The sequence below is a fragment of the Rhinolophus ferrumequinum genome, chromosome 5 (genome assembly GCF_004115265.2).
Source record: "Rhinolophus ferrumequinum isolate MPI-CBG mRhiFer1 chromosome 5, mRhiFer1_v1.p, whole genome shotgun sequence".
NCBI classification, from domain to species: Eukaryota; Metazoa; Chordata; class Mammalia; order Chiroptera; family Rhinolophidae; genus Rhinolophus; species Rhinolophus ferrumequinum.
The window spans coordinates 86,171,149-86,188,205 of record NC_046288.1 but is presented as its reverse complement, the minus strand read 5'-3'; the positions used below and the strand labels follow the sequence as shown (position 1 = coordinate 86,188,205).

The following is a 17,057-nucleotide window of genomic DNA, read 5'->3' as shown; positions in this document are numbered from 1 at the left end:
GGAGCTGGGCGGGCAGGGCCCCCCCAGCTACTCAGGGATCTCCCTGAGGGGCCTGCCATGGACGCAAACCCTTTGGCTTTGGGGCTGAAGACAGTGTTGGGTCTGGTGACTAGTTACCAGGCCTTGCAGTGATGGCTGGACCCCGAAGTGTGACCTTGTGCATTTCCGTGGTGGAGATATTCCCACCAAGGACTATTTCAGCTACCGATGTGATGTCACCAAACCCGTAGTGGGAAGAGAGGCTGACGTCGGCTCCAGCACCCCATTGCTAGGATGGAGAGCTGGAAGATGGCTTGTGTGGAAGACCTGAGTCTGGGGGCTTGCCCAGCTGATCTCTAGCTCCGGTGCCCATCTGCCCTTTAGAAAAGACGCCCCTCAAGAACTCATTTGTTTAACGAACACTGAGTTCCTGCTGTCTGGCTTGAGAGGGTGCTGGACCCACCCAAGCAAGTGTGTGGCCCATCAGGATAGCCACACCCAGAAGCTTCCCCAGGAGGCGACAGGTTCAGGTTCTAAGTTATGTAGCAGGTTTTCACTTTAAACATCTTTGCTCCTCGGTCATGACCGTGGGACATTAGGACTACAGTAACCACAGGTGTCAGTCACAGTGTTTGTCGCGTTTTCCTGTTTGTCGAAGGGGTGGTTTGGTCTGTTGTCTTTTCCCTGCTGTCTGTCAGAGTGGGAGTCAGGCTCTGCGCATCCTTCACCTCGGGAGTCGCGCTGCCCGTCACTTTCCCTGGGCTGGAACAGTCACCTCCGTCGGGCGGAGCTCGCTGTGGGACCACCAGGCTCGCGCCCTTCGTAAACAGTGTCTTTGTGAGCTTCCCGTTTTTTCTGACGTTATTGGCCCGTGAAGAAGGAAAACGTGGCTAGATCAGTAAATGCTAAAATATTTGACAGGGTTCAGCAAAATTACAGGTGAACACAGAAAACTAAAATCAGGAACCAGATTAATGTGCTTGCTCTGGCCATTATTTAATGTTGTTTTGACAATATTAGCTAATGCACTAAGACAAATGAAATAAGCAGGATAAGAGATGAATGGAGAAATGAACATTACCTTTATTTTCAGATAGTATTTTTGTATACCCAGAAAACCAAATGTCCAAAACACCAAGAGTTCTTGAAACCACCTTAAACCTGTTAAATATGAGAGTGGAAACGTGTTTTATTAACAGTTATGATTAAAAACTGCAGAATGTTTAGGAGTGAATGTAACCAGGAAGGTATAGGATCCATATGAAGACAACTATTTAGTTTTATTGAAAAATCGAAAAACACCTGAGCATGTGGAGAAACTTAACATCCTCCTGAAAGCCCCAAAAGGAAATAAAATGTCATCATTTTATTAATGTAATTCCAACTAGACTCTCAGTAACGCTGGGTTTTCTGTTTGTTTTGAAATGGACAAGATTATTTTAACATTTATGTGACACAGGAGTGCAATGGGTGTCAGGGGCCCACGAGCTAGGAAGACACGCCCCGCCCCGGAAGCAATGGGGAAACGCAAAAGAAAACCCCAACGGGCCATTTCATACCCGCTGTCAGCATCGAAGGGGTCACCCACTTCGGAAAGGAAGCTGAGAGCCCGCACGTGGGTGTGTGAGCTGGCACAGCCCCTCAAGGAGCAAGGTGGCATGGTGTCGGAAAGCTGGAACCACCGAGCTCTTCACGCACATGCTGCCCTCGGGCACCCGCTTCGAACTGTGGCTTTAGGGCCCCCGGCCTCTCTTCAAAGTTATTGAAGGTGCCAGAGAGCGTTTGTGCATGGGGGTTCTAACTAACAATATTAATACCTGTAAGATGGCCTGATTAGAAATCGGACCTCAGATTTAAAAAATGCTCCGTTCAAAATATTAATAAACCCGTTACATGTTAACATAAATCCCAGTTGCGTGGAAAATACATTTTTCTGAAACCAGTTTCAGCGAGAAGGGTGTCATTATGGTACCGGTCCCATGCTCTCTGGCTGAGAGAGGTCAGCTGGGCTCCTGACTCAGGCTGCTGTGGGGTGTTGTTTGCTGGCAAGGATGAGTTTCTGTGGGAAATCCAGCCTCACACAGATGCGTATTTGGAGAAGAAAGGGATATTTTAATAACATCTGCAGATGGCTGCACCAAACTCGACAAGTGCTGGTTCCTTACAGGTAGTTGTGATGTGGAGTCCGAATCCACATCAGGGACTGTTGCTGCGGTATCACGTTAGAGCCATCCATCCATCTCGCACCTGAGGACCCTCCCCGTCGCGTCATGCTTTCGTGACATCACGTGCTCGGCACTTGGAACACGCGGGTCTTCTAAACGTTGATGCGGTTCATTAAGCAATCTGAGTTACTTTTGTTGGTGTCACCGTCAAGCTTAGCAGAAAAGTCTTTACTTTGGGTAGCAGATGCAAGTTTTTCAAATTTCCAATTTTTGCACAAAAGCTTGAATTTTATCATTGATCACAAATGCTGTCAGTTGGCATTTCTTGAAGTGACCGGCTTACTTTGTTCATTTTCAAGCAGGTGTGTGCCAGGTGCGGGAGTGTGAGTAACTGGGACATTCAGGGCCACGTGGTGTTGCCACGGGGATAGCCAGCGGGGGTGGGGAATACCCAGCGGGGGTGGGGCAAAGATGCAGGACCGCCCGACTCAGGAACAGCATCCGACAGAGACGACGGTGGCGACCCTCGAGTTCGGTGCAACAGGCAGGAAAATCACGGACGAGCCTCTCATAACCTTTACAAGGTGAGTTTCAGGTAGATTAGAGGTTTAAAAGTTAAAAAATGGAAACTTCCAGAGGAAATTTTGGAAGAATACTAATCTTTCTGAGTGAGACAACTCATAAAGGGAAAAATGGTCTAATTCGATTAATGAAATGTCCAAAATGTTGCATGGCGAAAGAGCTTTAAAAACTCGAGACGTGCAACCCACGGACAACGTAGAGGATAAAAGAGAGCAGCTTGTACGGCGGGGTATGAATGGGGCTGACAGTTGTAGCCCCGCCAGGTGACGGGATGGAAGGGCGGGAGAGGAGAGAGCTGAGGCTGGGGACTGCTGTGCCCCTCCCACTCCGCCCACCCAGCCCCCAGGGGCTCCTCCTTCCCCACCCAACAGCCAGGCAGCACCCTGAACCCCCCCATGTGCACACCCGGCCTCTCCTTCCAGGGGCCTCCGCTCTCCCTTCTCCAGTAGGTGCTGCCTCTAAGGATCTGAGCTGATTTCTGACACTGTGTTCTGGAGTCTCATTGTTATTCTATATGCTGGGAATCATCGTTCCCAGAATCCTTCACCCTGTACGGTTCCAGGATAGACGACGTCAAAGGTGAGGTTGTTTGAGACTTGGGAGGCAGAAGAAGGACTGGCCATGATGTTCTAAAGGTCATGGATGTTTAGGGGTGTGCATGGTTAGAGACAATGGATGGTAAGGGGTGTGGATGGTTAGGGGTGTGGATGGTTAGGGGTGTGGATGGTTAGAGACCATGGATGGTTAGGAGTGTGGATGGTCAGGGGTGTGGATGGTTAGGAGCCATCTAATGTTGGGGTATCAGTGGTTGGCAGCAGAAGAGACACAGAGGTCCCAACAGGGTCTAGTTTGTCTGGTGCAGTGTAACTGGCCACATCAGCCATTTCAGTGGACTCATTCCATGTCCTTTTGGGGGGTACCTGCTTGGATTCAGATTCTGTGATGCTGTGTCTGCCCTCAGGGAGGTAAGGACAGACCTGAGTTCAGTCTTCCAAATCTCCTCTGTTTGGAGTCTTGTTTGATTCAGGGTTTTCCATGTTACAGACAATGCATGAAGGGTCTTCCCTCCTGGCAGAACCTGCTAAAGGCACAGCAGTATCCACTTCTTCCTTTCTAAGTAGCACAATGCTTATTTTATTCTGAGCAGCAATGTTCTGACTAAAATTGGAACAAATGTCCTTTGCTGTTAAGGGTGACAAGTGACAATCTGAGGAAGTTGGCAAATTCTGAGAAACCGCCGTAAAAAGGGCTCAGGTAGGTGTGTGAGGTTTTTTGTTGGTTTTTTGTTTTACCATTTTCCTACTTTCTCCTGCTCCCTGTCCAGCGACACAGGGGATGTAGAGATGGCTGGCTCTCCAGCAGCCTTGCAGGACTATGAGGCACTCTTGAGGATAAAAGCCATAAGACCCCACAGCCAGAAAGACAGCAGGGTCTGACTGCTCTGCCCTGGCTTGTTTTATGTGAGAGAGACATAAAATTCCAGCCATGCCAGTGTTATTTTCAGCCAAACTCAATTTTTAGCAGAGAATTTAATTTAGTCCCAGAAAGGGGAAGGTGTGCTGGCATGGTAGCTCCTAGAACAATGGTTGGCGAAGTGGAGGCAGTTGAATGTGGGTGGAGGGGATCACAAGGGCATACCCACTGCAGACCGGAAAGCTGGTGACCTGTGTCACGTCATGGGAATCGTGGTGAAACTGTCACCTGGTCTACCTTGGCAGGCAGACCACACACAGACCAAGACGGCGGAGTGAGGGGAAACGGTGAGGGAAACATTTGGAATTCTGTCAAGGTTGGTCCCTTATCGCCAACTCTCCCAGAAGAAGGCAGACTCGGCTGGAGCAGCCACTGCAGCACAGATAGTAGGACGCGCTGCTTTCCTGGGGGAGGCTCCGCTGTGGCATGTGGCCTCCTCGTGGAAGCTCTGCAGGGCTGTCCCCCAGACGGCAGCACGTTTAAGGGATGCCCAGTCGCAGGGCCCACTGCAAAGCCCCACTGGGCACCAGCCGTGGGGACCCTCCCCGGGTCATCTGCTGACCTGTGGGACACAGTCAAATCTGAGACAGCCCTGCCCTCAAGGAGCAACCAGCATGGGAGGGGCAGCAGTGAGCAGGGGTGTGACAGCAGCAGAGGGTGGCATCGTGACCCCCATGTTGTGAGGGAGCATGTGTGAGGGGAAGCCCCAAGGCTCTGGGGGCAGGGCCAGGCCTTCTCTTTACCTCTACACTGGCTCCCAGCTGGGGCTGCAGGGTCAGGGAAAGGTCAGGACCGAACAGGGGAAGGGGAGCCCAGGGGTGCGCAGGGTCCCAGGGGATGGCCAGTGCCCTCGCACACCACTCATGCATATGAGCCCCAAGTCGGGAGAAGGAGAACCAGAGAGCTGCTGGGTATGGGGGAACCCTGGGGCTCCCCTCTCACTCTGCCCTGCCTTCTGTGGGGTCCACAGCAGCCCCGCCCCTCTCGGGCTTGTCCATCTGGTGCTGGAGGCTGGGCCCTGAGGCTTTGGTCCGCTGAGAGTACCTGCCAGGCCTGGGGCTCACTCCCGTGGGGTGGTCGCAAGGCCGAGATGGCTCTCATCTGTGGGGGGAGGACCTGGTCACACAGCTCCCCACCCTTCCTCCAGCCCCAGCTGCCAACTCATTTCACTGCCACAGAATTCCCTCCATGCAGACCTCGCCCCACAGAGGGTTCTATCAGTTCTAGAACTTTCCCATCTTGTTACAGCTGTCAGTCCTGAATCCCCTGGTAACCCACACTTGGTCCTCCTTCCATCTAGTGCCAAGCTCAGGCCCAGGTCTGGGCGCCAGGCCCCTCCCCTGGGAGGCCCAGCTGCTCACCCAGACACCCGTTCATTACACTGATATTTAGATTCCAACGGTGTGCCTGACCCCTCACCCCCTCATTTGCCAAAACGCCTCTGTCTTCCTGTTCAGAGAACTTTCAAGAGACTTTGAAAGTTCTGCTTGGGAACAGTGTGGCTCCCAGGGCACCAGCTGGCATCTCCTGCAATTATCCTTCAATTACAGGGATAATTTTAATTTCACAATAATTAGAAATATCAACTGCAGCTCAGGCCTTCAAAACTAATGGAATTTTAATGGGCAGCTGCTTAGGTTACAGCCAAGAATAGGAACTCTCCACCGAGCGCAGAGCCTAGGGCCCTGAGCACCGGCCTCTGTGCATGTGGAAGGGGCAGGGGCACCGCCGGGGGGCCATCCGCCCAGCAGGCCCGAGCCGGAAGGTGGGGAAGTGAGATTCGGGGGCGATGGGACTCACCCTGGCAGGTGGAGTGCAACCCACATCCCACATTGGGACCCCCAGTTCAGTGTATTTCCCCACGTGGGCCCAGCCCACAGCCTCTACTCTTGGGTCTGAGCTTCCTCCCAGCCCGGGGCCAGTGCCCACCTCCCCTGGCTCCCGCAGCCTTGGCCCACAAAAACCTTCCTCCGAGCGGGATACAAGGCTTCCACTCAGGCCGCGCTGGCCCCAGGCAGACAGCCAGGGGCTCGGGAGGCTCACCTCAGTTGCATCCCAGAATTATAGGCCACTGTCCCAGAGCCGTCATTTCCCATGTGCTGTCCGGTTTTCAGCTGTTTGAAGTGTGGGGCGGTGGGTCTCCAGCCAGATCCTGTGAGGTCAGCATGGCGGAAAGTGGAAATTAGTGGTGTCTGTTGGGGGGCAAAGATTTTGCTTTTGAGAAAATCAGAATTATCTAATTTATTTTTCTTTTCTGGCTAGAGCTTTTCGTGTCCTAAGAAATCTTCACCAATATCATGAAGATGTTTTCCCCTATGGTATTCTAGAAGCCATGACTGTGTTTGGGACTTTTGGGACTTGGAGCCGTCTCCAATTAATTATTGTCTATGATGTGAGTTAAATATCAAGTTTCTTACTCCCCCCCATTCCCCCCCACATGATTATCCAGCTATTCCAACACCGTTTGCTAAGTCTTTCCCTCCCCTACTGAATTGTTCTCATGCCTTTGTCAAAAAGGCAATCCATTGAACAAGAGTGGGGCCACTGGTTGATCTGTCTACTTTATCTTGATCACTATAGCTTTATAGCAAGAAAGTCTTGAGGTCAGATGGTGTAAATCTTCCAACTCCATTTTGTTCCAAAATTGTTTTGGTTAGTCTGGATCTTTTGCATTTCCAAATAAATTTTAAATCAGCTCACCAATTTGTACCCCCACGAAGCCTGCTGAAATTTTTATGGAGATGGCATTCAAGTCTAGATCAACTTGAAGAGAACTGACATGTTACCAATCAACACTGAGTCTCACAATTTATGAACGTGGTCCACTCCTCTCTTTGGAGAAGCCTAGTGCATTCTTTATTAAATTTACTCCTCAGTGTGTTAATTTTCCAATTGTTTGTTGATAGTATAGAGAAATGCAATTGAGGTTTGTATTTGTAGCCTGCAAGCCTGCTAAAGTCTTATTAGTCTGGTAGCTTTTTAAATAAACTCCTTAGGACTTTCTCTGTTCACAATGATGCTTTCTGTGAAAAAAAGGTGCTTTCCTTTTTGCTCTTTAATCTATATAGTTTTTATTTCTTTTTCTTGCTTAACTCCTCTGGCTAGAACCCCAGTACAATGTTGAAAATAAGTGGTAAGAGCAGCATTGTTGCTTTATTCCTGATTTTAGGGGGAAAATAGCCTCTCACCAGTGAGTATGATGTTAGCTGTAGGTTTTCCATAGATGTCCTTTATCAGATTGAGGAAGTTTCCTTCTATTTTTAGTCTATTTAGAATTTTTAATTATAAATGGTATTGAATTTTGACAAATGGTTTCTCTGCATTTATTGAGATAACTACAAGATTTTTTTCCTTTATTTTGTTAATGTGGTGAATATAATGATTGCTTTTCAAATGTTAAACCAACCTTGCATTCCTGGGATGGACTATGTTCATACTGTGTTTTTACTAAATTTAGCAATATTTTGCTAAGGATTTTTGTGCCCGTGTTCATGAGAACATGCAATTTCCGTTTCTCATGATGTTTTTGTCAGGTTTTGATATCAGAGTTATGCAAGCCTCATAAAGTGAGTTCAAGAGTATTCAATCTTTCTCTATTTTTTGAAAAAGTTTGTGTAAGAATGGTATTATTTCTCCCTTAAATGTTGATTTATTCCTGCACCATATGGTTTTGGGGTTTTTTTTGTGGGTAAGTTTCTTTATGGAAAATGCTGGCTTTTTCCCTGAAGTTTTATTATGAATAATTTCAACCACTCAGAAAAATAGACAGAATTGTATAATGAGCAGTCATGTCCATTTCCTAGAATGACATTTTATTATACTTTCTTTGTCAGATATTTATCCATCACTCCATCTTACTTTCTGATGCATCTAAGTAAGTTGCAGACATCAGCACACTTCCCCTTAAAGGTTCTGAATAATCAATTCAATTTCTTTAACCGATACAGGGCTATTCAAACTTTCTATTTATTCTTGTGTAATTCGTGTTGTGTTGTCAAAGGAATTTTTCCATTTTATACAAGTTGTCGAATGTGTTGTCCTAAAGTTGTACATATTTATATTTTACTATCCTTGAAATATCTGTGGGCTCTGTAATGATATTCCTGATATTAGTAGCTTGTGTTTTCCCTCTATTTTTCATTAGTCTGAGTAAGGGTTGATAAATTTTATTAATCTTTTTGAAAGACCAACTTTTGGCTCTCTTGGGTTATTTTTTTCTGTGGTTTAGCTGTTCTCTATTTCATTAATTTTCACTCTTATTATTTTCTTCTTTCTGTTTACCTCAGATTTCATTTGCTCTTCATTTTGTAGCTTTTTAATGTGAGGCTTAGATCATTCATTTCAAACCACCTTTTCCAATATAAGCATTTTAAATTATGCATTTATCTATAAGAACTTTAGCTACATACCACAAATTTGGGTATATTATGTTTTCTTTACTATTCAGTTAAAATGTCTTAAAATTTTTCTTTGTGATTTCTTCTTTGACTTGTGGATTATTTAGAAGTGTGCTACTTAATTGTCAAAAGTTAAATACTTTTCTAGATATTGTTATTGATTTCTGTTGTTAGAAAACATGTGCTATATGGCTTCAATCCTTTAAAATTAATAAAATTTATTTTATGGCTCAACATATGTTCTCATTTGGGAAATGTTCCATGAGAAGAATCTGCACTCTATAGTGAATGGGTGTAGTCTTCTATAAATATCAATTAGGTTAGATTGTTTGATGGTGTTCAAATCTTTTATATCCTTACTGATTATTTTGTCTGGTTTTCTCATCAATTTATGATAGAAAAATGTTAAAATGTTCAGCTGCAAGTATGGTTTGTCTATTATTATTTGTCTTCTTTTACTTCTCACAATTTTTGCTTCACATATTTGAAGATATAGCCACGGCAGTTTTCTTATGGTTATTTTCCCTTTTTTTTTTTTTTTAAATCCTTTCACTTTCAATCTAAATGTGTTTTTATGTTTAGAGTGTGTCTCTGTCAAAGAAAATATAGCAGGGTTTTAAAAAAAATCCAGTCTGCCATGCCTTGTCTTTTAATTGGCGTGTTTAGCCTATTTATATGTAATGTAATTATTGATATAGTTAGATTCAAGTCTACCTATAATCTTGCTAATTATTTTCTATTTGTCCTGTTTGTTCTTCATTCTTTTGTTCTTCCTTTCCTGACTTCTTTTGAATTAACTGCTTTAAATTTTTAAAAATTTTGTCTCCACCATTGGGTTTTTAGCTACAATGCTCTGTATTACTTTTTAGAGTTTGCTCTAGGGCTTCCAATATGTATCCTTAATTTACCTCAGTCTACTCTGAAATCGTATTATACTACTTCATGTATAATGTAAGACCTTTCAACATATAATTCTGTTTTCTTCCATCTTTTGTGCTCTCAGTTGCATATAATTTGCATGTTCTTATTGTTACAAACCTCATAAATACAATGTTATTATTTTTCTCTTAAATGTTCAATTGTCTTTAAAGAAATGAAGAAAAGGGAAATGTAGTCTTTCATATTTACACACATATTCACCATTTCTACTTTCTCTTCACTCCTTTGTGTAGATCCAAGTTTTCATCTGGCATCATTTCCCTTCAGCCTATAGAATTTCTTTTAGCATTTCTTGTAGTGTGAATATGCTGGCAATGGATTCACTCAGATTTTGCTTATCTGAAAATGCCTTTATTTTTCATAGATATTTTCACAGAATATAGAATTGTCGGTTAACAGTTTTTCTCCTTTAGAGATGTGCCTCTTTTGTCTTTGGGCCTCTGTTGTTTCCGATAAGAACTCAACCATTTTTGTTATACTAAAAGTATCTAATTATACTAAAAAGTATAAAAAGTATCTAATTATACTAAAGTATCTAATGTGTCTTTATTTCTCTGGCTGCATTGAAGATTTTAGTTTTTATTTTCAACGATTTGTTCCTATGTGTGTTTCCTTTGTAATTATCCTTCTTAGGGTTTGTTGAGTTTTAAGATCTATGGATTGTTTTTCTAAAAATCAAATTTGAGAAAATTTTGGCCACTATTTCTTCAAACATATTTCCCCCGTTTTATATTTCTGGGCCTCTAATTACACATATGTCACTTGATATTATCCCGTAGGTCACAGGTGTTCTTTTCATTTGATTTAATCAAATTTTTCCTCTGTGATTTAGTTTGCATTATTCATATTGATGTATCTTCAAGTTCACTGAATTTTTTTGTGTCTAGAAGCCTAGCCAATACGTTTTTAAAAATTTCAAATATTGTGATACTTTAGTTTTCAATTTTTGAATTTCTTTTGTGACTTTAGAGTTTCCATTTCTCTTCCAAAATACCCCATCTCTTTATCTATTATTTCCACCTTTACCTGTAAATTCTTCTGCATATTCATAATATTTTTTATATTACATGTGTGCTAATTTCAATTACTGGGTCATCTGGGATTTACATGTTTTGATTGTGTTTTCTTTTGACTATAGGTCAAAATCTTCATGTGTCTTGTAATATTTATTCCATTCCAGACATTTGTGCAAATGAACAGTGGAGACTAATAATATGTAATGTTTTGTTTTGATTTTATTCTGCTTATTTCCCACAGAATACAAACTGTTTCCTCAGTTTGGGTGAGGAGTTTAATATTCAGATTTCTCCAAGAGTCAAGTTGACTCTGGAACTGGGACACAGCTTTAATTATTTTGAGTTTACCTATGTTCACCCCAACCTTCCACGTTCTATTCCACTGCTGCCTTTTTTTATTTTTTATCTTGTCAGAATTGGAGCTAGGAGCCCAACTACAGTTTCAAATATATTTGATTCACTGTAGATCGAACTCTGGCAGAGCTCTGGCATCCCAGCACGGTGTGACTATGGGGGACGAAATGATATTGCTTTGCTTCCCAGCCTTTCTTCTCACTTTCTTTGTATCATTTGAGTCTGGGTGGGGCTGAGTGACTTGTCATCTAAGACTGGGCTTGTTCCTCTTCACCCCTGCAACTCCACCCACTACTATGTGGGCCAGACTCCCGTTATAGGGATGGCTGCCATACTTTGTTCAGTGATGAAGAGCTCATCTTTCTCGGGCATTCAGTTCTTAAACATTTCCTTGCATCTCCTTGTCTACTAATCCCATAGAAAAGTACGGTTTTTTCCCCCTGGGTTTTTCTTGTAACCATGGGAGTGAAAGTCTTTTGCATCCTTCCACACTCCAGCTGGAAGAGGAAGTACCACTTTCTTTCCTTCATTTTCCCTTACTTTGAAAATGCTTGCGTTGAAATAAAAGGTAACAAACTTGTCAGGTCCTTCTCTTCAGGTGGACCGAATGCCACAGACTCACATAATGGTGTTGACGTCTATTTGCCTTGCTTTTCTTCATATTTCTATTTGTGATTGTTTCCAGAGGTTCTCAGAAACTGACAGAGCCTTCGCGACAGCCCACTTGGCAGGTGGGGGGCGCTTTGCAATGCTGAGTGTTCGCATTACTCCTCCGTTTATGTGCATGTCGGGCGAGACCTAACGGTGAAGTGGGTGACGCCATGGCAGACTGGCAACAAGATGGACACTGACACTAACGTTGGGAATCCTTTTATTTAATAAGATTCATTTACATTTTCAAAAATCAAATAAAACAATCTTACCTTCAAATACTTTAGAAGATAGTCAAGAGAAGAGTGTGATAATGTACCATTGCAGTGGGCAAAGGAAAAGGTAAACGAGCCCAAATTTTGGCCGGAAACCCAGAAGCCTTCCTTGTGCCAACTGTGACACAGTCTGAATTTGTTATTGGGAGACGTGGCTGTGAGGCTGCCAGCCGTGATGACAGGCTCTGCAATCATTCAAAGACTGTTGGATAGTTTCTGCATCTGCCCAGAGGTGGACCATCTTGATGAAACATGTATTACATCTACCCTTATAATCACCCTCAGAAACACAAAAGAAAGTCACCGAAATGCTGTTAAAGGAATTAGATTTAATTTATAGAAGACTCAAGCTGCATTAGAAGAGTTAAGTGAAATGCCTAGCAGAATATCCTCAGTGAATCACTGTCTTCAGAGAAAAATAAAACTGATTTCAAATTTGCTCTATTCCAATCACTCAGTATGTTGATTGCTATTAATAACATTAGAAAAAGCTGACCAAGAAAGAAAAAAAGATACAGAAATAAGCAAGGTTGACTAGTTCATGTTTTAAGAATTAAATGCATTGTTTTTAATTGGAGAGAAAATGGGCTTTCTGTGCATGTCTCCTGCCTGGGGCCAGGCACCCGTCCTGCTCCTCAGGGAGAGGCCCCGGAAGCCCACCCTGTAGCGGGATCTGGAGGGGATGAGAGGAACATCTGGGAAAATGCCAAGATCGCCTGTCTGGGAGAACCCAGGGCTCACAGCGTGCCTTTGTACAATTCTCTACTAATTCTCAGGAGGGGACAGAGGGGAGCTTTGCTGCCAATAAACGCTGTACTAGTGGCGGGAAGATGCCCTTGCTGGCCGGGACCTGACACTCCTGTGATATCAGCTCCTGGGGCTGCGACGGGGAAATAGCACCCAGAGAAGACAACGAGGCCCAACTCCTTCAGGTGTGACAGGCGGTATCTTTGCCCAGCCTGGCATGTCTCTGGTTATTCGTGAAGTCCATCAGAGGTGGGACGACTAGCTGTCCCGTTTGCCTGGGACTGGGGACCCAGGAACGCAGGAGTTGGGGTGCTAAGACCCAGAGAGGCCCAAGCAAACCCAGACAGTGTGTCCCCTACAAGGGACAGGTCACATTTTCCACCCTGCCTTCTGGAATATCTAGCCCCATGCAATTGGTGAATTGAAAAGCGTTTCTCATGATAAAACCAAAATGTAACTTTGTTTTCTCCTCTTTCCCGCCCTAAAAACTCCTGGCTGGCCTTTGGGTTTTTGGTTTCTCTTACATAAAAAGGCAGCTTTCCGTAACTTCAGTAGCAAATCCAGTGTCGATTTAGAATTTGTCCCAATCCACGCTCTCAAGTCCGAGATATTAACCAAAGTTCCATACTGATTTCAAGTCAAGCCCTCCTGCCCCTGTACCCTTGTCCTGGGCCTGCTCTGGGCTGGGGTGGGGTGGGGGGGTGTCTGCTCCCCCCTCCATCCACACTGCATCCCAGCCAGGCACCCCATTTCTGACCCTTGCAGGTGGAGTGTGGGGTGGGGGAGAGGGAGAGGTCGGAGGGGTCAGGGATGACCTTCCGTGACCCAACCTGGGGAGCTCACTTCCTGCAGCTGGGCCTGGGGTGCTCAGCGTCTTCTCTCTATGGCCGCTTTCATGGGTTCTTGGGGTAGGGACCCTGGCTTCCTTCCTTGGCCTCGAGGAACTGGGGTCCACTCCTGTCTTTGCTGTGGATGCTCTGTCTCTTGGGGTGCCAAGTGAACAGGACCACGGGTGGTCCATGGGAACCCGGCATCCCTCATGCCCACAGACTCAGGACGTGGGCTGGGCTCGGCCACCTGAGATGCACTTGGGTCCCCTGTGTCCCCTCTGCAGCAGACAGAGTGACGTCTGGACATGGAGGGACAGCACCTCCCCCCATACTGGCAGTGGGACCTGCAGTAGGGCACCCCACAGAGTCTCTTGCCAAACTCTCTTCCACTCTGCAGTGGGTGAGCGGGCCCAGGGGCCGGGTCTCGTCTCCACTGTCACACCCCGTTACCCCTGAACTCCTGCTGTCACCTGGATGCAGGCAGACCTTGGCTCTGGCCCGCTCATGCTGGGGGGTGGGATTGGGTGTGACACCTCCCGAGCCTGTTTTATCATCTGACGGTTGGGATAATACTAATAACACCCACGTTGTGAGGCTGGCTGGCTAGGATGACGCCCAGAAAGTTCCCCACACGGGACCCATTATCACCATAGAAAATGCAGGAAGCACGTGTGGGTGGGGAGGAGCCTGCACATGGTAAGAAAGCCAGGTCCTCTCAGAGGTGTCACTGGGGACTGTCAGTCCCTGGAGGTGGGTGTGGGCCTCCCTCCAGCTGCTGCCTCCCGAACTCTCTGTTGTGGCTGCGAATCCTAGAGCTCTGATTCCAGCCTGTGGCTCATCCACTCGCGTACCTGCTGTGCCCCGGCTGGAGAAGGAAGATGAGCCTTGGGGCTCCTGCCCTCTAGTGCTCACCCACCTGCCAGGGGACGCTGTGTGCCGCCTGTCACCCCAGGATGTGGAGCTTGGGGGACAGCTCTCAGTGGTCGCTGGGTCCCAGACAGAGGAGGGCACACAACAGACAGGGTGGCCCCTCCGGCCAGCCATGCCGTCACTCCTCTCCTCCCGGCCAGCTGTGCCCCACGTGGCTTCACTGGGCTGCCCCTCTGGTCCCTGCAGTGCCCTGGTGCATACAGAGCATTCGCGAAGCTTGGAGCCAGCTCGGGGAGGCAGGAGGCCAGGCCGGGCATGACACACACTGGGAAGGCTCTCCCAAGCACTTGTGTCCCCGAGCCTCAGTCTCCCTATCTGTAAATGGGTGTGTGCAGGGTTGTAGGGGGATTAAAGGGCCAAGGTGGGCAAAGCACCCAGTAGGCACCTAATTGGCATGGCTGTTGGTGCCAATCCTGCCAAAGGGAACTCAGCACAGAACCAGGAGCTGTCTCTGCAGGACGTGCCCTTAGCCTGGGACACGCTCGACGAGGCCCTGGCCCGTGGCCTCAGCTTGTACACACATCAGGGAGCATCTCAGAGGAAGTCACCGTGTTCAGGAAAGGTCGCTCATTCCTTCGGAATCCTGGTCTGAAAGGTGCGTTCTGGGGCCGCCTGTTCACTGAGTGTCCAGGAAAGGAAGCCTCAGACGGCAAGGCGCTGTGTCCACTCGGGAGCGCAGCATGCAGGACAACGGTGAGTGTGGGCCTACTCACGGCAGTCACGGGGCAACGTTTGGGAATTCATTGTCATTTCCCTGGTTTGAGGGGACGCTTTCTGGTTTATTTCATGTTTATTTTTTGCGAAGGAAAACACTCTCCTAACAGACATTTTCCTCAAATGGGGACTTTCCCAGCACAAGTGACGCTGTGACAGCAGAGACACTTCACAGTTGGGTCTGCACAAGAGGGCGGTGTTCAGGCCACACAGGGGGCTTCCTCTCCTGCTCTGTGAACTTGCCAAGGCCGGCCTGCCCGCCGGACCTCCCTGTCCCTGGCCACCGGCACCCTGCACGATCCTTCTTGGGGCCCCAGGAAGAATGAAGTGCGTTCCATTGTGGGAACAATGTGAGCTGGTCAGTTGTTACACATTTTGCTCAGTAACAACGTGGCCTGTTCCATTTGGTGACAATGTCCCTGATTAACCGGAGTTCTATTGAGCAACAATATGCTCAATTTAATTGATTTCATGTGTTTTGGTTAAAAACATTATGCTTCATTTGATTTATTTCATCTGTGCAGTGATCCTAATGAGTTCCAAAACACAGGGGTGCAGCGGGGGGGGGGGTTGTTGGGAGAGATGTGAGGCAGGGGTTCTGGTTCCCTGAAAATCGGGAGGGCCTCCTGAGGGGGGGCTGGGAGCCGAGCATCAGGTGGGGGCAGGTGCTAGCTGGGCCTGGGTGGGGCCCTCAGCCTACCCTAAGTGCCCGTGTCCCTGGCTGCCCCAAGGACTTTGCCCTTGTCTGGGCCTGTGGCCGTCTTGGTTCTTGTTCCAGGGCCCCTCACTCCCCTGTCCATCCCACTGACTGCAGCCTCTCAAGTCCACCGTGGCTCCTTCTCCAGGGTGCTTTCCCTTCCGGGGCAGGTCACTGTCCCTGCTCCCCAGTCACCCCCCGCCCCCACCCTCTCTGTTGTCCCTCCCCTCTACACAGTCAAGGGCTTTTCCAGAAACACAAATCTGCCCAGTCTCCTGGACATGGTTCCCAAACCCTTGCCAAGTGACCCTGCAGGCCTCTCTGCCAGCTGGCCACCTGTGGGCCATCCCACCTGCTGGGCTGGTCTACCGTGAGTTCTTGGAGCCCTAGACGTTGTAGCCCCATGCCTGGCATTCGTTCGGCACAGGTGGGCGCTCTGCAATGTCTACTGGTCCATCGTGGTACTTCTTGGTCAGTAGCTCCAGGGTGGGGGTGAATAGTGTGGGGGCATAAGACAGATGTGAACCTGACCTCCTTACAGAGGGATAGGATGGTGACAGGTGTGTGTATCGGTCAGGTGGGTGCATGGGAGGGGCTCCCTTCCACTTGGGTGGGGGTGGGGTGGGGTGTGTGACACCTGAGCTGAGCTCTGACAGGTGAGGAGGTAGCCAGCAGATGTGGCAGCAGGTGGCATTTCAGCAGGCCCGCTAAGGACACGGAGCATGAAGGGCACCAACTGGAGAGGGAGGAGAGGACCTCGGCCCTCAGGCCTGCTGGATGCTCTGACTGGCCTCATGTCTAGCTGGCACTGAGGTCACCTGGCTGCAAGGTCCCACGGTCCCATCGCCTCAACTCCTGGAAGGCAGAAAGGGGTTCCGTGGAGGGGAGCCTAGACCCAAGCCTCGGGAATCAATCGATTCCTTAGTGCAGACAGTGGGGCCTGTGCAGGGCTACACGGCACAGGCAGGCTGGGGAGAGGGGCTGGCAGTGTGACGCTGGGTCCAGAAGGCCCTTCCACGTGGTGTCCAGGGCGTGGGAGCAGGGGGTGCCATGGAGCTGTCAAATTTTGGGAGCCAAATCCCAGCTTCTCTGCTTAGTGGTGCGCTGCTGCCGGACCCTGCTCCAGCCTTAGTCTCCATCTATAAATGGGATGACACTAACACACCTACCTTGGAGGGTGTGGCTGCATCCAGTGTGAGGGACGCTCCTGGCATAGCTTGACACCAGGTCTTAGCTCCACGGTGGCCAGTGAGGTAGTGACTCAGGCTGGTGGCTGGCTGATGGCCTCAGGCTGAAGCAGGGTGCTGG

At 47.7% G+C, this 17,057-nt stretch overlaps 1 long non-coding RNA gene across 1 annotated transcript; it reads left to right on the top strand.

Annotated features, from left to right (window-relative positions):
* The first annotated feature begins 3,693 nt into the window (after nucleotides 1-3,693).
* LOC117022355 (uncharacterized) lies at nucleotides 3,694-12,401 on the top strand. Its single transcript, XR_004423035.1, has 3 exons — nucleotides 3,694-3,980; nucleotides 6,462-6,591; nucleotides 11,591-12,401. It is a non-coding gene; the product is annotated as an uncharacterized LOC117022355 (long non-coding RNA).
* Nucleotides 12,402-17,057: the final 4,656 nt, after the last annotated feature.